This window comes from Mastigoproctus giganteus, chromosome 7 (genome assembly GCF_048544385.1).
Source record: "Mastigoproctus giganteus isolate SK-2022 chromosome 7, ASM4854438v1, whole genome shotgun sequence".
Taxonomy (NCBI): Eukaryota; Metazoa; Arthropoda; class Arachnida; order Uropygi; family Thelyphonidae; genus Mastigoproctus; species Mastigoproctus giganteus.
In genome coordinates this window covers 79,678,540-79,700,796 of record NC_143581.1, presented here as the reverse complement: position 1 = coordinate 79,700,796, position 22,257 = coordinate 79,678,540, and the positions used below count along the sequence as shown (strand labels likewise).

Here is a 22,257-nt window from a genome sequence, read left to right as displayed (position 1 = left end):
GTTCCTATGAGGCCATTACTAACAAAATACTTCATCATAATTAAGGCTAGAAAATAAAATAAATTTAAATTGCTAAGTATTAAAAGAAGAGTATAAAACGAACTTGTGCTAATATGGTAAATATAATAGATCTTAATATGAAGTACAGCAATAAAAAGCATGTAAAAAAAAAATTACTTTGTTGGGAAAAAAATATACCCTGCAGTACACAGCCGAAAACAAAATTCTTCGGTTCCATACTTCACGATATGAAGGTATATTACTCAAACATCACTTGGCCGCTTTCGCAGCTGGGACAAGCAAGAAATTTGAAGTGTTTCTTCAAACCCATAGTTAAGAGAACAGCAAAATTATATCTGTATACAGTATTATCAGAGAATTGGAAGAAATTCTAGCCATTAAAAATACCGGGGTCAGTTGTAACACGGGTAAACTGTAAGGTGAGCCACGGTACTACTGTATTAGAGAACAGGGGCAGCTGTAACGTCGTCACCTTACATTTACCCATTTTAGCTGACCCTGGTATCCTCTAATATAAAACATAATATAACGCAATGATTCTTCTTTGAATTACGGCATTCTGTTAGTAATAATTTGTTACATTTTAATAATGAAACAGTTTGCGATTATTAAGTAGATAACAAAATAATGATTTAATTTGTTTTCTTCCTACATTTTCAACTAGCATATTGGTATCCTGCATAATTGTCTATCACGCAAAGAAACTCAAGCAGTTTTTAATGCACATAACACCGTAGCGTTTTATAAAACAATTATTTTGAGAATTAACACCAGAGAACAGGAATTTTTTCTATTACTGAAATGCTACTTTGACACCTTCCCAAAATTACAAAATACTGGGGATGGGGAAGAAACATGAATGATGTTATATAACGTTAAAAGAAAATAGTGCCACCATGCAGACATGGCCAAGCGCCATTTGCTGCATGCCACAATGAAAGGCTTTTCGCCGAACGTTTTAGTGTTATTTCTGTTGATGGTTTAATATTGCACAAAGGGAAAGAAATTACGTAGACGTCGGTTTTTTAAAAGTAAAAATTTGCCATTATTTCCGGTTTTCTTGTTATTTTGTTCGTCAAGTGCATAAAAATAAATTATAGTAAAAAGCATTAATGATATCATCCACCCCCCAGAAGAGCCATTAATTCCGACATCGTAAATGGCAAAGAACACAGGAGGAAAGTAGCTAATGGAAGAGTTGTCATTAGAAAAAGGAACAAAAATAGAGGATAGTTAATGGTGCGATATATTTTGTAGGAACAAAATTATTATTCCAAAGTAACCTCGAAAGTGAAATCTTTAAAAATAAAAAAATAAAGCCTGCAACAGTCAATTCTCAATTATCCGTGAGTGATTATCCGGTTTGCGGATTAACCGTGCCACGATCTGGCTATTTCAGTGCAGCTCTGAACTGTTTCATTATTTTTCCTATTGTATTATTCGCGGTTTTTGAATTTTATTATTTTATTATTTTTATTTGCTATAAGTTAAAATAAAAAAAATTATTACATTTGATCTAGAGAAAAAAAAAATGGTTTTTCTTTTCAGGCGTTTATTGTGTGTGTATTGGCAACGCTACCTAATGGTGATGATGCTAACGGCTATTGAGAACAAGCGAAACGATTGTATCAACAGTGCAACAAAAATTCTAGATTTGGTAATAGAATGAACAAGGGTCAAAAATCATGTTTGTTGTTTTTATGTTCACACTTGACTAGCAGACTCTGCTTGAAAATAATATTAAAAAGAGAAAAAAAAATCTAGGAAAAATTCAACTTACTAGTTATGCTGATGATAGTGCAAGTGTTTTAGCTAAGCAAACTGGCTACGCCTGATGAGCTTGACAGGGTTGAATGTTTTAACTGGCAGTTGGAACATCTTTTTTGCTCATTTTTCCCTTCAGTAATTTTTCACTTCAGTTTTATAGTAGACTACCATCTGTTCTGAAATTGAGAGAACATATTAAATTAATAATAATAAACTGATTCTACTGAATCCTGTCAAGTCTTATATTTTCCATAACAAAGGTTTACATAATTAAAATAAATAATAATTATATAAAAACCGTTTTCTCAATTTTTTTTTTTTTTTATTTTTCTTAGAAATTCGTAAATATAATATTTGTGAGCTTTTTTGCCCTTCTCCTCTCACCCCAGATAATCGAGGGTGCATCATATAGATAATCTCTCCATTTTGCCTCCTCCCTCTAAGAAAAAGTAAAGTCTGGTTTTTTTTTTTTTTTTTTTGCTTTTCTTAATTTCTGTCAATATATACACTTTGATTATTATTTACGACATTACATAAAATAGCGTAGTAAAGATGGAAGTAACGGTAGTATACCCAAATTTTCTGAAACCTAGGATATCTAAACTGTACAGTACTCGGAATGTGGTCACTATATTTACAAATGCATATCCCTTATATTTATATATGAAGAACCGACAATATGGACTAAGAGAATAGTGCATTCTCGGAGTTTGCCGAAACTAACCTCAGTTTGTGTGTGTGTGTGTGTTTTAATCGTGTTCGTGCTTGCTCTTGAACCGGTTTTGGGGAGATGGAGAGGTCTTAGCATAACCCAAACGGGGCAGTGGTAAACCGCTCGGTTAAGTTCTTTTCCTCTCCTGGAATGGTAAACTGTGGAGAAGTTTGGCGAAACCGGAAATGGTTTTGATAGTAATTTGCGCGATTTAATTATTTGGCCTCCTTTGCAGTACTGTAATCGTAAACTGAGAAATCCATTTACGATTTTAAAAGCAATTATTTTATTTATTTATGTTTTTTTTTTTTTTTTTTTTTTTTTTTTAAGAGTGATCCGAACCTAAACACGAAAAGTAATATAAAGTATTAGAATCTATACTACTTAATAACTTGTAGTGGTTGGTTGATGTTTGGTCTTTAATTTATGTATAATGTATAATTTTAAGGAAATACATCAGTGGAGACTGTTCCATGGCACAGAAGTAGAAATGATTAATGATGAAGAAAAGTTCGATGAGTTTGGAGGTTGACTAGCTGAAGGCAGTTCGGGCTGATTTGGAAGAGAGCAGTTCAATTACAGATGCCAATTCAAAAGAACAGTGCCCATGAAAACATTTAAAAAAGGCATACAGTGGAAATCAAACAATAGAGAGAAATGGGTCATTAATTAGCCTTAGATAGGTTCTGCAGTAATGTGCCACACTTATTTATTATTTTAAGAATTTGTTTATTATTTTGTATAAAAGAGCTAGAGTCCCACCACAGAAATTAAGTTTGAGCAAAATACTCATTTGATTAACGCCATCTGATATTTTTGTTAACTACGTAAAACAATTTTATGCTAAGCAATTGAAATAATTAAAAACATGAAAACAGTTTTAAGTTTATAAAATAAATTTCATACATGTTAACAAAAAATTGTGCCTCTTTGCAGAACTGATGTCATGAGGAGTTGACTAGTGCCTTTCCTCCTGCACTAAAGTGATGCCAACGCAAGGTAAAACTCGGCTCGTAATTTCTGATAAAGAATTTAAGCTGTGTGTTTATCTTCATTTCTTCTTATTAATCAGTTGTATAATTACGTTATTTATTTCAAATGGAAAGAAGTGGCACACACGCAGCAGATTCCTCTCCCTGCAGGGTCTGTGGACTTAAGAGAGAGGTTTCATATACTAACCCAGATTTTGGGAGAGCAGATTTAAGATTTGTATAGAGTTAATAGCTGTTTAGAAGAAGAGAGTAAGGTCGAGAGCGAAACAGAAAACGTGATTTGCATATTTTTAAAACAATTAATGTTTTCGGTGCTTTCGGTAAATAGTGGTGATTTAATTATTTTACTTCACCCTATTCCTTTGCACCACTTCCATTAAATCGGCGCAAATTTCCACTCTTATAAAATTATATATTTCAGAGTTAGCAGTGCTATTTCTCTGTGACGGTATAGTGTTTTCACCAATTGTTACTCGTTTGGAGAGGTCTGGGTTCGAGTCTCGTCGCCGACTGGGTGATTTCTAAAGTCCTCTTCAATTTGAGGCTGTAGTTATTCCGGGTTTTCGAGCTGCACCACATACAAATCGGCCCGTGAACTCTGCTTCTGCAGACACAATACGGAATGGCTTACACTCTCATTCCCTTCCCAATGGTTACTGAAGGTGTTTATTTGTTTATATATTTCTGCTAGACCCCTCCTCTTCAGGCATGTTGCTATTTTAGTAAAGAGGACAATGAAGCAAGCAAACGTATCATGGTGTGTTTGAAACATATCATGTTTTTCAAATTTATAACTTTACAAATTCTGTCATCTGAATTCATTTCAGTTCATTCGAATTTTTGTTTTGTATTTTTACATCCAGTTAACTTTCAGAGAAAAGTTAACAAAATTTGCTCATTGAATATTTATGTATTAAGTCCTTACTTTTTTTGTCTTATATTAATCACCATGCGTGGGTTGAAGTTTAAGAATCCAGAAGATATTTGAATTTCTGTATATTGTGATTTTCGGGAAATACATGTGAAGGAAGCTTGTCCCAAAGAAAACAGAAGAAACAAAAAGTAGAAGGGATAAAGGTAAAGTTAGTTCTTGGAGTTGGACGATGAATAGTTTGAAAGAACGCGGAGGAATTACAGATGCCAATGGCCAGTTCAGACGAACAGTGCCCATGGAGGTATCTATAGAAAAGGCATGCAGGTGAAACTGAACGCCTATGTTATAAGCTATGATATAAGAACGCCTGTGATGGAAGGAGTTCGTAAGAGACAGGTCATTAATTAAGCTTGAGGAATATTTTGGGGAAACCACCCCAGATATGGGAGAAAATATTCCATGGTAGGACTAATCCAAATATTTTATTTAACGCCTAGAGCGAAAGTAAAACTTTTTTTTTTTTTTTTTTTTTTTTTGATGATGCAGATGAAGCAATATTTGCGATGTGCCTATGCTTGGAGAGGTTAGAAGTCAGAACTAATTCCCAACATAGATAAGCGATCTTGTATGGAAGTCTGTGCCATAGAAAACTAGCATTTTTTTTTTTTTTGTGAGAAATAAGACAGGACTGAGTTTTAGAAGGATTGAAATTAACTAGATTTTCTTCGCTCCATTGGCGAATTACCCGAAAATCGATATTCCACAAGTTGAATCTGTTTGTATAGGCCAAGGTTGCTCAAACTGGAAGGCGGAATGTAGTGTGTCATCATTGATAGAACTATAGATAGGATTTCTAGTCAGTGGAAGAAGGAATACAAGAGAGAGAGAATGAAGTAAGCCTTGGGGAACGCCAGCATTAGTGGAGAAGATAGGGAGACTTCTATCATCATCTGCAGTGAGCAGTCAGAGAGAAAAATGGATACCCAATTAAAAAAACGCAGTTAGCAATCTTTAAGATGGGAACTTGTTTACAACACCTTTATGCCAGTCATGAACAAAAGCCTTGGAAGTGTCAGGAGTAACGGCTTGAGTTTCACCACATTTTTCTGTCGAATTTGGCCAAAGATTAATAGCATAAGTCATTATATCACTAGTCGATCGGCACTGATGGAATCCACAGTGGTAATCAATCCGATGAAATTCTTTTTTACTTTGGAAAGAATATAGGTAAATGCAGTGGGATGATAATTGAGGAGAGGGTTTATCACCGTTTTTAGGAACTGGCAAGTTACGAGAAATTTTCCTTGCAGAAGGAAAAGCACCACTGAAAAAGGAGTGTAAAAGCGCGAAGCGGGCATAGGTTTTGAGAACAAGAGGAGAAATGTCATCAAGATGTTCAGAGTTCTAACATCCTTCTGGTGGGTAAAGTACTTGCCCGGCAACCCAAAGGTCGCGGGTTCGATTCTCGCCTCGGGCTTGGATCAAAGTACTGCAAAAAACCTTGGGAGGTGCAATATGGCCACAGAAGCCGATGCGCCAACATCTACCAAATCAAAAAAAAAAAAAAAAAAAAAAAACATCCTTCTGTGGGAATGCCACGTGAAACATTGAGTGGAATGTGTAGATAAGGTATCTTTATTTTTAGCTGAGGATGCAGTAGAAGCATCAGGTTGTAAGAGAAGCAGAAATATAACTGGACAGAACTTGCAGTTTGATAGTTTTGGCTAGATACCAGAAGACTCGATCACCATTTTGACAAGAAGCAAGTTTTCTACTCTTAGTCTGTTCAAAATCAACTTTTGATTGATTAGTAAATGTTTTACAACTGTTGCAAGCTTTAGTGTAGGCAGAATATGAAGCTGTGGATTTAATACAAGCCAATATGCTGAACAGCCTTAGCATATTTATTAGGAAGCCAAGGTTTAGATAAAGGTCGAGATTTTAGAGTTGAATGAGGAATAAGATTTCATCGAGGCAAGAGTAAAATCACTGACACGATCTAAGCAAACCTTATGATCGGTAGATTTGAAACATTTAATCCAAGGAAAAGAAACAGAAATCACTGTTATCCCGTTTCCTTGTTATGTTAAACGACACAAGGCTGAGAATGGCTTTGAGAGAGAGAGAGAGAGAGGGGGGCTCCATTGGAGAATATAGCTTCAGGTTGTGGCCTGAAATACCTAGAGAAACATTGTGTGTTTTGAAGGGTTGTTGGTGAAGAAAATATCAAGTGTCTTTAGGATTGTCTGGTATTCTTGTAAGCAAATAGACTTGTATGAGGTCATTAGTAATCACAAAAAGCCTCATCATCTCGACCAATTGGAGTTACGAACATTGATTATTTCTAACAGTAAGGAAATTTTCTTTCCTGTTAAGAAAGCTTAATCGAAGAGCGTCAAGTTTCAAAGAAAGGATGTTGAAAAGTTCTGTGTGATTTGTAGAGTTGGTTAACTATAAAGGCAACTCGATAATTGTAGATTTCTTAAAATACCATTTATAATTGACTTCAAATGATAGTATAGCTTAATTTATTATGGTACTCACCTTTTTTTATAATCTGCAATTGATGTTTGAATAGGGTGGATGATAATTTTAATTTAAATTGGGAGTAAGTAAGTTGGGGTTTTAAAAAACAGAAGTTAAAATATGCGCAAGGAAGTAGAAGTGCACATCTTCGTCCTTGGTTGGCAATATTAAAGTTGAAAATAAATGGTTAACACTGGAGGCCAATAGCCATAACAAGTGGCTTTCGTTATCCACATCTTCAGTTGGCAATGATGGGTTGAGAGTAAACGCGTGTATTTAAGAAAGCTAAGTTCCCGTGATGCTCCTGGTTACATGTGGAAATCTCAGGTGCATGAGATTCCAAGCCGGTGCGATATTGTGAGGTAGATTGGAACGGCGGCGGAGCCATTCTATAACTGGGGCTTCATATTGGAAAATTTTAAAATTGGATTTTAATTTGATAATGGGAATGGCTGAGTCTACTAAGGGGGTGCGATTGTGAGATTGAACATGTGATGCTAGTTCTGTGTTGGTTTGACCTGTCCTGAAGCTGTTGTAGTGGTAATACGCGCGTGTGTTTGATGTTTTAATAGAACCATATTTTGAAGTTGTGCTACCAATGTAACATGCATTACAGTTAGGTTGACATTTTATTAGGTAAATAATATTGTTCATATCGCTGATATGATATTTTTGTGTGTCTTTGTATGAATTAAATAATGAGCCAAGTTTATTATAAGTTGCGAATGTGAGGGTGATGTCAGTACCTTTGAATATGCGGCGAAACTGATTGCAAAAATTACTATGGTAAGGTAGGATAATACGTAAATTATTATTAGAGATGTGATTGGGTGGATTGTTAATATTATTTTTGACGGTGAAAATGGTTTGTTGAATTAATTGAGTAGGATACTTTCCAGATATGAATTTTGTTGTAAGATATTGAAGTTCATGGTTAAGATCGTTTTGTGTAGAACTGTATTTTATAGCATTGTAAATCTGATTATAAAGAACGTTTTTTTTTGTTTTTTTTTTAATTTATGTTAAGGGGGTGATGCGAATCAAAATGTAGGTACTTTCCAGTATGGGTATTTTTTCTAAAAATTCTTGTTCCTAATTTGGTGTCATTCCTATATATGGTGAGGTTCAGAAAATTAATTTGTCCGTTTTCTTCAAGTTCTAGAGCGTATTTTAATCTATTGTGTACTGAGTTAAATTTAATGAAAAGATCGTCTATTGTGGATTTTGGTGATATTAAAAGGATGTCATCTGCATGTCTTATAAATAATTTTATATCTGGGGAGTGTGGTTGTAGTACATATTTTTTTATTGAAGCTAGGTAAATTTCAGAGAGGCGGGGCTGAGATTCCTAATCTCATAGGTAGTCCGTATGTTTGCTGGTATATCTGATTAAGAAATCGGAAATATCTAGCATCTAATAAAAAGGTTGTAAGTTCTAATATACTATTAATTGAAAGGGAAGTGCGATTGGATAAGGTATTGTCATCTGTTAAGAAATTACGTAGAGTTTGTAATGTTGAAGGTAAATGTACATTAGTGTACAATGAGACTACATCGAACGATGCTATTATGTCATTGTTGGTTATTGTAATGTGTTTTATTTTATCAAATGTTTGGGAGGTGTTGTTTACTTTGAATTTCGAAAATCTGGTGAGGGGGGAAATGATTTTAACTAGAAAAGAAGATAAATTAGTGAAGGCTGATTTACTGAAATATATTGTAGGTCGTAGTGGGTGGTTGGGTTTATGAAGTTTGGTAATTCCAAACATATGCGGTAAAATGTTGTTCTGGATGCCAATTTGTTGTAAGATGTGTATGTTGATTTCATTGTTTGATCACTTAAGACACTTATATTTGTGAAATGAACGAGGGAGGTTTAGATCTTTTCGCAGATAAGTTCTATTAGTTTGATTATTCTTGATATTAAGCATTGTGTAGATAAGATAAAGCTAGTGGGGGGGACGTGTATGAATTAATGAAATTTTTGGAACTGGCATACACACAGCAAGGATATACCCAGCTCCTTTACATAACCTTGGCACTCGACAGTCTGCCTCTAGTCTAGCTAGCAGAATAGAGGAAGAGAGAGATTATGCACTAGCTGATCCCTTCTAGAAATCTACAAACGGTTAGGTCCGGTGGAAATCGCTAGCTGCCGGCCTATCCAAACTTTAAGGGTGTTCCCTCAAAATATAAGGAATATTGGATCTCGCCATGATGCCCATCATTAACCTCAATACCTATGATGAAACTTGGTCTAAAGTAAGAAGAAAGCTTTGGAAGATATTAGAAATCCAGTCAACGCAGAAGACATTACTCATGCCTTGTTTTCTAAAAGTAATGGAGACAACTCTTATTACTTGATGATAGTACAGGTCTTCAGTGACGGTATAGTGGCTTCTTCACTTGTTGCTCTTCTGAAGAGAGAGAGAGAGAGCGCGCTGGGTTCTATTTCTGTAACTGGAGAAATTTCTGAAGTCCTCATTATTTTAGGCTGTAGTTAGCTGATCTCAGACGGAGGAAGTAGAGTTTTCCTGTAAGTTATTCCTGGTGTTTTTTTTTTTTTTTTTTTTGGCACGTGAATACACATTTGTACGACATAACACACAATGGTGCAATATGATGCTGTTGTTGTTGTTTTGGTTTTTAGGAGCATTAGCAACTAAGACCATATTGCTCCGGGATATGCGATGGTCACTCCCGGACCTTTCTGCGTCCTCCATATTTGGTGGTGACGGGCTCGAACCCCGGTCTAATCAAGAAGCATGTGATACGCACTACTGCTCCTTCCCACCTGACTACGGAGGCGCCGCAATATGATGCGCTTAAAAGTTACTAACAACAATGGTAATAGCGAACGAATTACTGATAAGGTAAGGAATATTAATCTCAAAGTAGATATTTTTCGTGGTACTTTCAAAAGTTGTAGCAAGCCTTTTCAAGTACATACAGTATACACAAACCAGGTGGATTCTGCAAGCACGCATGCAAAGATTTATGTCATCTCTATACAGAATTTTACGTTCCTCTTCCAAACAAAGAAATATATGAGATCAGTGGTTTATTTACAGTAAAATTTACACCGTCTCGCACGCAAAATTGTCACAAAAACTTTACATGGAAGTCAATAATATATATATAAACTTGTACTCAGTTATTATGAATAACAAGTGCAATTAAGAAATACTCTTTCCCCCCCCCCCTCGATGGCACTGTCTCTGGCTTGCATTTAAGTGCGAACACCACACTGTCTTTTGTCAAAATACGATCATTGCATTTTTATGATTTTTAAGAGTGTACAACCAGCCCTTTCCGCCTCCTGATCACGTACTATGAATTCTTCTTCTTCAAGAGGAGTGTTTCCATTTACAATGGGTTTCCTCAGCCTACAAGTTATTTCTTGTTAGGCCTTTTTTCCCCGCCATAAAGTGCGGTTCAGCTGTCTTGGTCGGTTAAGCCTCGGGCTGTCATGTACTCCATCCATCCATGTCCTTCTAGGTCTTCTCCTTCTTCCAGGAGGTATCCATTCCAGGATAGCCTTTGGATATCTGTTTTCTTGTATCCGTTTTACATGTCCATACCATGTTAGATGCTTTTCTTTGATGGTGTCAATAATAGTCTTTTTCACTTCCATTTTTTCCCTTATGTCTTCATTCCGTTTTCTGTCTCTTCTAGAAGTTCCTGCCGAGCGTCTCCGAAAATCCATTTCTGTGGAGAGCAATTTGTTTTCCGCTCGCCTATTCAATGTCCAGGTTTCCGCTGTATACAATAGAAGACTTTGTACAATCGTTTGAAATATAAGTCTCTTTGTTTTATTTAGGATATTTTTGCTCCACAGAACAGAGTTTAACATGCCGGTAGCCTTTCTGCCGTCTGCAATTCTCTTATTGATCTCTGCTTGGGATGATCCATCACTTTGTAAGATTGATCCCAAATATTTGAATTTATCGACTTGTTTGATTTTAAAACCTGCAATATTTAGAACGTGTCCTGGTCCTGAAGACAACATTTCAGTCTTGCTAAAATTGATTTTTAGACCCCATTGTTTATATTCCTCAAACAATTGACGACATGCATACTTTGCATCTTCTAATTCTTGTGCTATCACCACCTGGTCGTCTGCAAAAATTAAATTGTGAATATAGGTGTTCTTATTAATCGGCAATCCCATTTTATTACATTTTTTTGACCAGGATCTTAGGCAGATGTCGATATAAATTTTGAAAAGTGTTGGTGACATGCAACAACCTTGTAATAAGCCTTTTGAAGTGTGGAATTCAGGTGACAAAGCTGATCGCACTTTAATTCTGCATCTATTATTCCTGTAAATTGCCTTAATAATGTTAATCAGTTGTCCATCAATATTTGCCTCTTTCAGTGCTTCCCATAAGTTTTCTTGGAACACTGTCATATGCCTTTTCAAGGTCAATGAAAATCATAAAGATTTTTTTTCTTTTGATTGGTATTTTTCAAGGATCTGTCGTACTGTTGAGATATGGTCTATACATGACCTCCCGGCTGAAAAACCACTTTGTTCTTCTGATACCTCGATTCGGGCTTCTAAATGGTTCCTGGTCCATTTTCCAAGGATCTTTAACAGGGGATTCAGGACGCATATTTCTCTGTAATTTGAACAGCTTTTCCGATCGCCCTTCTTATAAATTGATGTAATATATCCTGTTATCATTTCTTTCGGTATTTCTTCTCCTCTCAGTATACTTTTTAACAGTTTTTGTATCAGAACAGCCACTCCTCTTCCTCCATATTTCAGAAGTTCCATGTAAACCCCTCCAGGTCCAGGTGATTTGCCATTCCTTCCTTCCTTTAGCAGGAGTTCCACTTCCCTAACAGAAACTTTTAAGCCCGAGTCTTCTACACCAAAATCCTCCATCGTCTTGAACTCTTCCCAGTCTTCTTTTAAAAGTTCTTCATAGTACTCCGTCCAGTCTTTCAAAGTATTAATTGCAAACCAGCGTTGTGTTTATTCTGTTTTCTCAAGTCTTTAAGGACCTTCCATGATTCCGCTGATTGCTTGAAGCCCAATTTGCTATTAATAGTTGCGCATTTCCTTTCCCATTCTTCATTTTTCGCTTCTACTACCAACCGATTGGCTATTTTCTTCTTTTCAACATAAATGTTCCTATATGCATCATTCCTATCACCCAGCCATTTCTGATATGCAAATTTCTTTTCCTCTACAGCAGCTCTTACTTTCTCTGTAATCCAGGTCTTTTTTGGTCCTTGGCTCCTCTTTTTGCCTAGGATTTCATGAGCTATTTTTTTAACAGTATTTTTTAAATATTCGTAGATTTCTTTAGTATTACCTTTTATCTCTATGTTAATTGCAGCATCCAATCTCTGAGTGAAGTTGTTTCTAATGCTGTCGTCCTGAAGTAAGTCAACGTTAAATTGATCCACTTGTAGCATTTCTCCTTCCCTGCATTGTTGGTTGTCCACAAATATTTTCTTAATCCAGTTCTACCTCAGTGTTGTTTTAACAAGAAAATGGTCAGATCCACATTCGGCTCCTCTATAAACGCTGACATCTTTCAATACATATGTCCCTGAATGTTTTGAAATAATGTAATCTATAACTGATCTAATTTGTCTTGTTTCCTGTGACCAAGTATATTTATGGATATCCTTGTGTTGGAAAAATGTGTTGTTTATTCTCAAGTCGAATTGTTCATAAAGATTGCGTAGTCTGTCTCCGTTGTCGGTCCTCTCTTTCTCTTCAAATCTTCCAATAACTTTGCTATTTTGTTCAGTTCCTACTTTTGCATTGAAATCTCCCATTAGAAATATCTCTTTGTTCTTAGGGATTTTTTCTATTAGTTCTCTCAGATCCTCCCAAAATTCATCCTTCAAGGTATCGGTGGTGCCATTAGTCGAGGCATATAATCCCAAAATACATATTTCTCTCCCATACATTGTCAGTTCCAATGAGATCATTCTTTCATTAATAAATTGCCAGTTTTTGATGTTGTGTCTCAATTTCTTTTTTAACAGCAATAGAAACTCCTGCTCTTGCTCTTTCACTCTTATCGACTCCACTCCGAAAATGGCAGTATTCTCCCATTATTTCCTCTCCACATCCCTTTTTCTTTGTCTCTGATAACACGACGATGTCTAACTTGAATTTTTGCAGTTCATCCGGAAGAAAGTTTCTTTTAGTTGAAAGGCCTTGAATATTCCAGCATCCCAAAATCATAGCCCTTTTCCGTTTGCCGAGTCCCCGAAAGTGCAGCCCGTTTTCATTTTCATTTGTAGGTCGTTTAGCATTTGTGTATTTTTTACACTGAACGAGGAGCTAGCCCGTTGCAGCAGCCCCCAACCTGAAGGGCCTGGGTATCTCTCTTAGTCTGGCCCCTACCCTTTGACTTGTCCGGCTTGGGCGGCCCTACCAGTAGCAAAGCTACTGCCGACTTAGCTCTCTGGGTCATCGGGACACGCAAGCCTACCCTACCGCGACAAGGTGGAGAATGCCATCGGGGAAGGTATTCTCCACTATGAATTAATATCGAATATTATTCTCTCTCTCTCTCTCATGAATGTACTCAAGGTGGTCACTGTGTTTTTATAACCTAGTCGCTAATTTATAAGTATATTTTCCTAGTAGGCAACTTCCCTACTTTTCAACTTTTACATTAATGAATCACGAATGGTCTATATCAAACAAGATTATTTTACAAAAAAAGACCTCGAAAACCTAATTCACTTTTAAAAAATATAACTGTCCTCAATTCTTATCATTTACCTAACTCCGATGTATTATTATTTTTTTTTTTTACTAACGTAATCTCATCCATAAGTTTCCTTCCATTAAACTTCTTTGTCATAGTTATTTGCTCTTTTTCCCTTTTAGGAAGTGTATGTTTATTATAATCGTTGATATTTCTTCTCAAAGACCTTCCTGATCTGGAATATCTCACTTATGGTTAGTTTTGCTTGTCCCTCACAAAATGAGCACATTAAAGATATGCTCTCAACAAAATAGTTCCTGAAAATTGAGATCTAATGAACGAGTTTCTCTCCTTTTTAACTTGGAATTTACCCTAATACCACGCTTGCTAATACAAACTGTTTTCAAATTTTCACACGATTCATTATTTGACTTTTCTTGCTACTGTACGAGCCTTTGTGAGATGAAGTCGTTTAACAAGCGATTCAGAGTATTCATTCCAGAGAGAGAGAGAGAGAGAGAGAGAGTTTCTTTTAATTCGCACAGTGGAGAAAAATCTCCGTTTCTCCAGTCAGCCAGGATGAAATGACATTCGGTACTCTGCCATATATTGTATTAGCGCCATTTCCTAGAATGTTTCCAACACTTATTTCGGCATAAAAAAAAATCCTTTCACGGGGATATTTTGCTTGACTGTAGTAGTAAACCTAGTAAGATGGTTAACTCCCTCCATGGGAAAATGGAATAGTCCATTCACACAAGCCCAAACACAGTAGGCTCCCGCCAGGAACCAGATAACACTAAGGAAGAAGGTTGATGACCGAATTGTCAAGAACGCTGCAAAATAATGCATGAAATGACAGTCAGTAACTCGCATGTGCAGACAACAGTGGGTGCTCTCGCAACGCAGCAATGGATACCCTTGCGGACAGAGCAGAAATACGAAACTACCGACTTACCTTATTAAAAGCCGCCATTGTGAAGAAAGGGACACCCGTATCCTAAAGGTGCATTTAGTCAAACTGCCGTTGTCTCGTTACTTGACCGCAGAACGGCGACGGCCGAGGCTAAAACTCCGCGCCTGCGGTCACAACGCGTCTCCGTTCACATCCGGGAGCTTCACCTTGACCTTAGTCGGGGAGCAAGCAGTAAGCTGCAGTAGCCTTTTCTGAGGTGTCTTCCATATCGATAATGAGACGCAGTGTTGTCGGGAGGTTCGGATGAGCCAGACAACAGGAGGGAGGTTTCACTCTCGCTGTATAGCGATACTAATTACATTGCCCGCAGATGCAGCTCGTGCTATAAATAACTACTTGCAGATCTTGGTCGCGAATAAGAATTGGGAGGGGGGAAACGGTGAGAGAGAGAGAATGGGGGAAGTGATGAATGGCACAAGACCCCTAATTTTCAAATAATTACTAAGAATAATAGCATGTAAGTGGGCTATTTTTTTTTTTTTTTTTTTACACGGACATGCTTTACACTAAATATTACAATACATTTCAAGTTACTGTGTCACAAGAATAGGTGGTTAATTAAATAAACAATACTGGACACAGCTCGGAATGGACCCGAGCACCTTGGAATGCCGTTCTAGTCATACACGTCGATAATGACATGTATATACCTGATTATTAAAAATACGATATTTTATTAAGGAGAATTCCTTTCTGTACAATTTTCAATACTGGATTATAATTTTTTTATGAAAACCCCAAACAGAAAGGTATTATTGGAACCTATAGAATTTATAACAATCTATAGTACTTAGTACAGTGAATGGGTTGAAGGCCGAGAAGACAGAAGATACTTTTTGACATTAGATTTGGATTTCTGTATATTGTAATTTTTGTGAAATACATGTGAGATTAGGTTAGGAACAGAAGTAAAATGGATACATGAGGAAGAAGAAAAGTTGGTTCTGAAAGTTTGAGTTGAGCAGTGTAGTGAATGGTGCTGATTGATTGCGGCACGTGTTTACACTGATTTGGAAGGGGGGGGATTACCGATGCCAATATAAATTAAGAAGAACAATGCCCATACAGAAAAAGAATGCAGCAGAAACTGAACGTTTATTGGACAGAGTGGAGAGACTTCGTCAGGGACGGGGCTTTAATTAGTCTGATGCCCCTGTTGGATAGAATTGGAGTCCACAAGCTTAAAGTGAAGTTTTGGTGGCGACACCCTAGATGTGAGAACAATATTCCATGGTAAGCAGATTTGAGATTTGTACATAGTGAGTAGTTGTTTTGAAAAAGGGAAAAAAAAAAAAATTTTTTTTAATGCATAGGAAGCAATATTTGTGATGTGCTTATGCCAACACAGAGATATTTAAAAATCATCGTACTTCCTAATAGAGATATGTGATGTCGTCTGGAAATCTGAGTGTCACCGAACTGAGTAAAAAGTAAAGAAGAATAGTGAGTATCACTATTCTTCTTTACTTATTAATCATATTTTTGCTTTCCCTTTCAGCTTCTCTACGTTTAATTGGCTCATTGATTCAGCCTTTAAATCCAGATAATTTTATAATTTTTTTTTTTTTTTTTAGGTTCTTAAAATTCTTTCTCTTTTTATTTCTTATTCTTTTATTTTTTTTCCTTTTCTTCTTCTATTAGTCTCTGCACCTTGTGTCTTATACTGTTCCATCTTTTTGTATTTTTCCATCTATTTGTATATTGTAGGTAGAACATGTTAAAGAGCTTTATGTATAGAATTAAAACTAATTAATATACCGTATACCCTGGGAGCGATATATGTTGTGAAAGAAGGGGGGGGGATGAACCGGAAAATAAAACGATAAGAATTGCACAAATTGAAAAAATACTAAAAAAAAATTTTGAAAAAACGACCAAGGTGGAAATAACATTTCCGTGTCTTTCATAATTTTTGTGTCATCATCAGAGGATGATTATGACACAAATTTATTTCCACCTTGGTCGTTTTTTCAAAAATTTTTTTGGTATTTTTTCAATTTGTGCAATTCTTATCGTTTTATTTTCCGGTTCATTCCCCCCCCCCTCTTTCACAACATATATCGCTCCCAGGGTATACGGTATATTAATTAGTTTTAATTCTATACATAAAGCTCTTTAACATGTTCTACCTACAATATTTTATACTTAAAATATTTTATATATACATAGTATGAATCAGAGCTGTAATACTCAATATGTTCTACGTTGATAATAATATTAGTAAATTAATGAGAGGAGTTTACCTCAATATAGTACGTGGAACACTTCCGTATGATACCCTCCAGAATATATCATATAGCGTCAGAGATTCTGGAGGGTATCATACGGAAGTGTTCCACGTACTATATTGAGGTAAACTCCTCTCATTAATTTACTAATTTATATATACATATACACATTATGGCTGTAGGGTACGTTTTGCTATAGCAGTGTCCCTGATCCATAAGTTATGTTATTGTAATTCAGACTTATCTAATTTCAAACTTAATTCCCCCCCCCCCTCATATCATATAGCATCTCTATATCATTATTCTTGATTATTATATATATATATATATATATGCAAAGAGTGGGAGGAAGAGCTGAACTTTGAGAAACACCAACATTAATGGAGAAGTTAGAAGACAAAACCCGTTTACAGTAGTCAGCCGTCAGAGATTAAACTGGATAATTGTCATTGTTCGGCGAGTTTTTAACTGAAATATCCAGCTGGAGTTGGGATTTCAGTTTAAACCCTGAACTGTATGTTTCTTTAACTACCCTTTGCTTCAGATTGTCTTTACTCTGCGGTCACGTTATTGTATAATCCACGTAAGATCGCATTTCGTTTGTGTCTTATCAAATTTAACATCCTCCTTGGTACCTTTAGTACGCCGCTAGAAGTAATGGAAACGAACACAATGTGCCTTTCCATTACACGACGCCATTCAAACTGTTTACATATTCGTGCTTGATTAAAAACATAAATCTTGGAAATTAATTGCGGTCTGATTCACTTTAGTAAATAGTTAAAAATATGTATGGTCTAATCATGGCAGGTCAGAGTTAATAAGTGAACACTGCGGTGTTTTAGAAGTCTTTGTTGTTCATGCCTCACAAAATGTCTCGCTTCTTTTTCGATACCATATTCGGGAATTACGAAATTTAAAATGTTTTGACTTTAGTTTGCGATGCACTTTGTTTTCTGAGTTCCCAATAGACAGTTTGTATAGTCCCTCAACCTTCCTAGGATAAATCTACTGGTTACCATAATTGGAATAGAGTCAACGCATGCGCTTTAACTGCATCGATCAATCCGTGGCCATTTAATTACCGTGGGGGTGGGGGGGTTAGTATGTCTGAAAAAAGGAAATGCGAGAATACTGTAGAACATTAAAGATATGGAGGATATCACCCAAACTCACTTTCACGAATAACCAGAAGATAGTGCAGCGCCATAAATGGACATAGCGGTTTTATGAAGCTCTAAACACGAACATTAAAAGAATTCAACCATACACAAAAACTAGATACACTACCTACAAAGAATTCGACCTACCAGCTATATGTCACGTATGAATATACAATAACATGGTAAGAGTAGGAACTCCTCACAAGCCTTTGGAGATAACATCAGTTTTGCTACTGGGATATTTGCCAATGGGATAACTTATAGCATGTGCTAAAGGAGTTATGCTATACATGTGAAATATATGATTTCTTGAGACTAAACGCCCAACCTTAAAGAGAATGTTGCTGAAATTGAGCATGCTGGTGACAAGCACTTTAATTCAGAAATTAAAAATAATTTTATCCAAATAAAATATCTGATTTAGCAACAGAATATATTTTTAATAGGACTCCATGGATTTAAAAGCATATACGAAACAATGGCTGCCAACTAAGGGTAAAGCTTGAATGTTATGCTTTAGAGTTGAAATTGAATGAATAACAACAATTTTGTAACTTGTGAGTGCCAGTGTGAAACGTCAACGAATTCTTATTCGTTGACGTTTCGAAACCAGCGAAGGTTACTTTCCAACTGATGTCTGTTTACGCGACAGGGGGGAAAAAAAAAAAAAAAAAAAATCCAGAGAGAGAAAGATGATGATGATTGTGGGACTCTCGTATTAAGGAAGCAAGATTCAATAAATGATACAAACCAACCCAAAGTAATTGAAAAAGAACGAAGACTGGAAGTCTCCTAGTATTTGCCAAATTGGACGAGAGAGAGAGACTTAAACTTTCAGTAGGAAAAATTGAAAATAAACATTTATTGGAGGAGGAACAAATAGCCGCATTGGAGTCGCACCCGATTGCCCACAGTGACTTCATTGTCATCACTCCTCCAAACAACAAATTTTGAGACGTACATCTCAACTTCATCTCTTGAACTCGCCGTTTTAATCACCTTGACTCTGTGTTCTCTTCAGTGTTGAAAACAGCCTGGTTTCGAATCCAGTCCTCACACTGAGCTGAGTTAGTCCAGCTACAGTTCAAAATAATTTTATCTCCCGAAAACTAGCTTTTCATCCAGAAAACAGGCAAAATGAATATACTCAGTTTACGACAATTTATTCTTTCAAGCCAACCCAGCTTAAATTCAATCTAAGAACATTATCGCAAATAGTCTGCGAAGAAGTGAAACACGATTGATTGAAAGATATGCAAAACAAACAAACAAAGCAAATTCGAGAAAGGTGCTTTTAAGGAAGAACTGCTACTGACCTAGGACACCACTCTTAACGCTTTCGAGGCTAGCGCAGCAACCACATTCTCTGTTCCTGCACGCGATTTAAATAAAACTAAGTTCAAATTATGAATGCATTTGGGGATTATTTTACATATTTGGATCTCTTAAGAGGGTTGGCTCTGGTCTTGGGGTAGCGTGGGTGAGTGATACTCTTGTTCTTATGCCTTTACAAAAAATTCACGGCCACTGTAAATTAATTTTGGCGCTGGTATATCGGCTGCCTTAATCAATTACAACTAAAATGCAAATCCATCTGACCCTTGGAGGAGAGATGGGTCAGATGGATTTGCATTTTAGTATCGGAATGTAGAAACTTCTTTTAATATATTTCATTCAAATAATGCGTTTACATTATTACTTTGCTTCTCAAGTCTTTGGTTGATTTAGTTTTTGATGATATGCTGTTTTAGGCCTGACGTAGCCCAGTGGTCAGGAGCGAGAGTGCATAGCACGCGTTCCTTGAGTGCACCGGGGTTCAAGCCCTTGACTACTAAATACGATAAATATTTGTATTGACGATTTATTGTAAACTCTACTGACTTGGTTGTCGTGCCGGAGTATAAACAGAAAATTTATTTTATTTATTCTTTATTTCTGTATTTTTTGTTTGCTTGTTAAGTTTTGTAAACTAGTTTTTAAAAAAATGTTTGCTGCCTTACAATATGTATCATTTTTTTTTTTTTTACTTTAAATATTTACAATTTTGCTGATGAGGTTTTTTCGCTTGACAACTTAGTCCCCGATTTAACAGGTTATTTGTATGGTTCTGTGCTTTTATTATATATACAAAGCCTACTTCCCCTAAACTGGAATAAAATCTGCATTTACAACAGTATCAGGGATTTTATGATTGTCATATGTTGTAAACGAAGCATCACATAAAATTTAAGCAGCACCACAGGTACAATTTCGGATTAAGGCCATTAAAAATCTCTAGACATTTCGTCAATGGAACGAGGTTTTCCTTAATACGTCAATGGAACGAGGTTTTCCTGTTTTGCAGACCAGTCCATTCGAAACATAAAGCCTTTTCGAATTCTGATAGCTAATCCCTAAATAAGTAACTGGTGAATATATTTTTCCTCATTAGCAGACATTTCCAAGAAGTACCGGAGATCAGACTTATATTGCCATGGCACGCTGGCTCACTTTTCAAACAGAACTGTAAACCGGATACATTTAAGTATACATAAAGGCCTGACGTAGCCCAGTGGTCAGGAGCGACAATGCATAGCACGTGCTCCTTGAGTGGACCGGGGTTCAAGCTCGTGACTACTAAATACGATAAATATTTGTATTGACCATTTATTGTAAACTCTACTGATTTGGTTGTCGTGCCGGAGTATAAACAGAAAATTTAATTTAATTTTATATCGTATCGTATCAGACTGCGGCTCAGTACACAGCGCAGTCGAATATCCTAAATCTCCCAAGTCTTGGGATCTTGAAATTTTCCAAATTTCGGAAAATTCGAAGGTCAGATCAATAGTCGTAAAAATAAATAAATATTACATTTCATTTCTAAATTTGTGTACATAATACTCTTCAAGAATAACCGTCTTTTTTGTGAAAAAGGTAAACTTACAGTTACCTTTTCCAGTTTATCAGTAAATTCCCTTCCGTATGACAAGCTTTTTTATTTATATTTCTCATTTATATACCACTTCCTTCACTATTTCTATGAAAAGAATCAGTGATTAAAAAAAAAAAAAAAAAACTGGCTACGTTTAGATTTGATTACATATACCCAGAGTGTTAAAAACACACCTGAAACTGTTTTGTCTATTATACTCCTAGATTAACTGTTATCATATGCTAATATGATTTCAATGTCAGTTAGTCATTTGCGAAAACGCATCAATTACTTAATTTTGTATTTAAAAATGAACTCATTAAATTCTGATTACTATCATAAACTCGATTCTAGGTTGAGACTTTTCGAATGATATTTGATTATCTTTGTAGACGCAAGACTCGAGATCAGTATCGTGAACAAACGTCACCAGGGACGGTTTGATAATTTATAATAGATTATCGCAAGCTCATCATCCATTTTCAATCCACTGCAGATTAAGACCTCTCCAGCAACTTTCCAGTTCCTTCTGTTTTGTGCAATGGCCATCCATTTACTGCCCACAAACTCATGAATTTCATCTGTCCATCTTCGTTGTCTTCCAGGTTTTTTTCTAGCTCCTCTTGGGTACCATTCTGTTATTTTCTTGGTCCATCTATCATCATGTCTTCGAGCTATGTGTCCTGCCCAAGACTATTTTAGTTCTTTAGTTTTGATAAGAATGTTCTTTACTTGAGTTTTTTGCCTAAGCCATGTGTTTCTCTTCTTATCTAACAGTCTGATTCCCAATATAATTCGTTCCATTCTTCGCTGTGTAGTTCTCAGCTTCTCTTCCAATTTTTTTTGGTGAGTGCCCAAGTTTCACTTCCATAAGTCATGGTGAGGAGTATATATTGGTTCATTATTTTACGTTTCAGACAAATTTGGATATTACTTCAATATGTGACTATATTTCCTGAATGCTATCCATCCAAAATTTATTCTTCTCTTGACTTCCAGCCATTTATCATTATTACAGCTAATGACATGTCCCAGATAAGTATATGACTCCACGCTTTCAATTACTGCTCCTTCAATCATTATATCCCTTTCTCTGGCATACTTGTTCATCATTACTTTTGTTTTAGCTATATTCATCTTTAGTCCAAAATCCTTACTAACTCTGCATAACTGATTAAGGTTTTTCTCTAATTCTTTGGGATCGTGGCTTATGACCACAATGTCAATTGCAAATCGTAAATGACTTAGGTACTCTCCATTCACATTGACTCTTTCTGCGACCAGTCTAATCTTCTGAAAGCTTTCTCAAGGGCAGCAATAAGCAACTTCGGAGATATTGTGTCTCCTTGTCGAACTCCTTACTCAATTTTAAATTTACTACTGTCTTTGTCTAGTCTAATA

At 36.0% G+C, this 22,257-nt stretch overlaps 1 long non-coding RNA gene across 1 annotated transcript in view; it reads right to left on the bottom strand.

Moving 5' to 3' along the window:
- The window catches only part of LOC150083018 (uncharacterized), an 81,698-nt gene extending 66,911 nt beyond the window's left edge, over window positions 1–14,787 (bottom strand). The window contains exons 1-2 of the long non-coding RNA XR_016547154.1: window positions 14,534–14,787; window positions 1,802–1,964 (exon numbers count right to left, since the gene is read on the bottom strand). This is a non-coding gene — a long non-coding RNA (uncharacterized LOC150083018). The remainder of the gene's footprint in view (window positions 1–1,801; window positions 1,965–14,533) is intronic.
- Window positions 14,788–22,257: the final 7,470 nt, after the last annotated feature.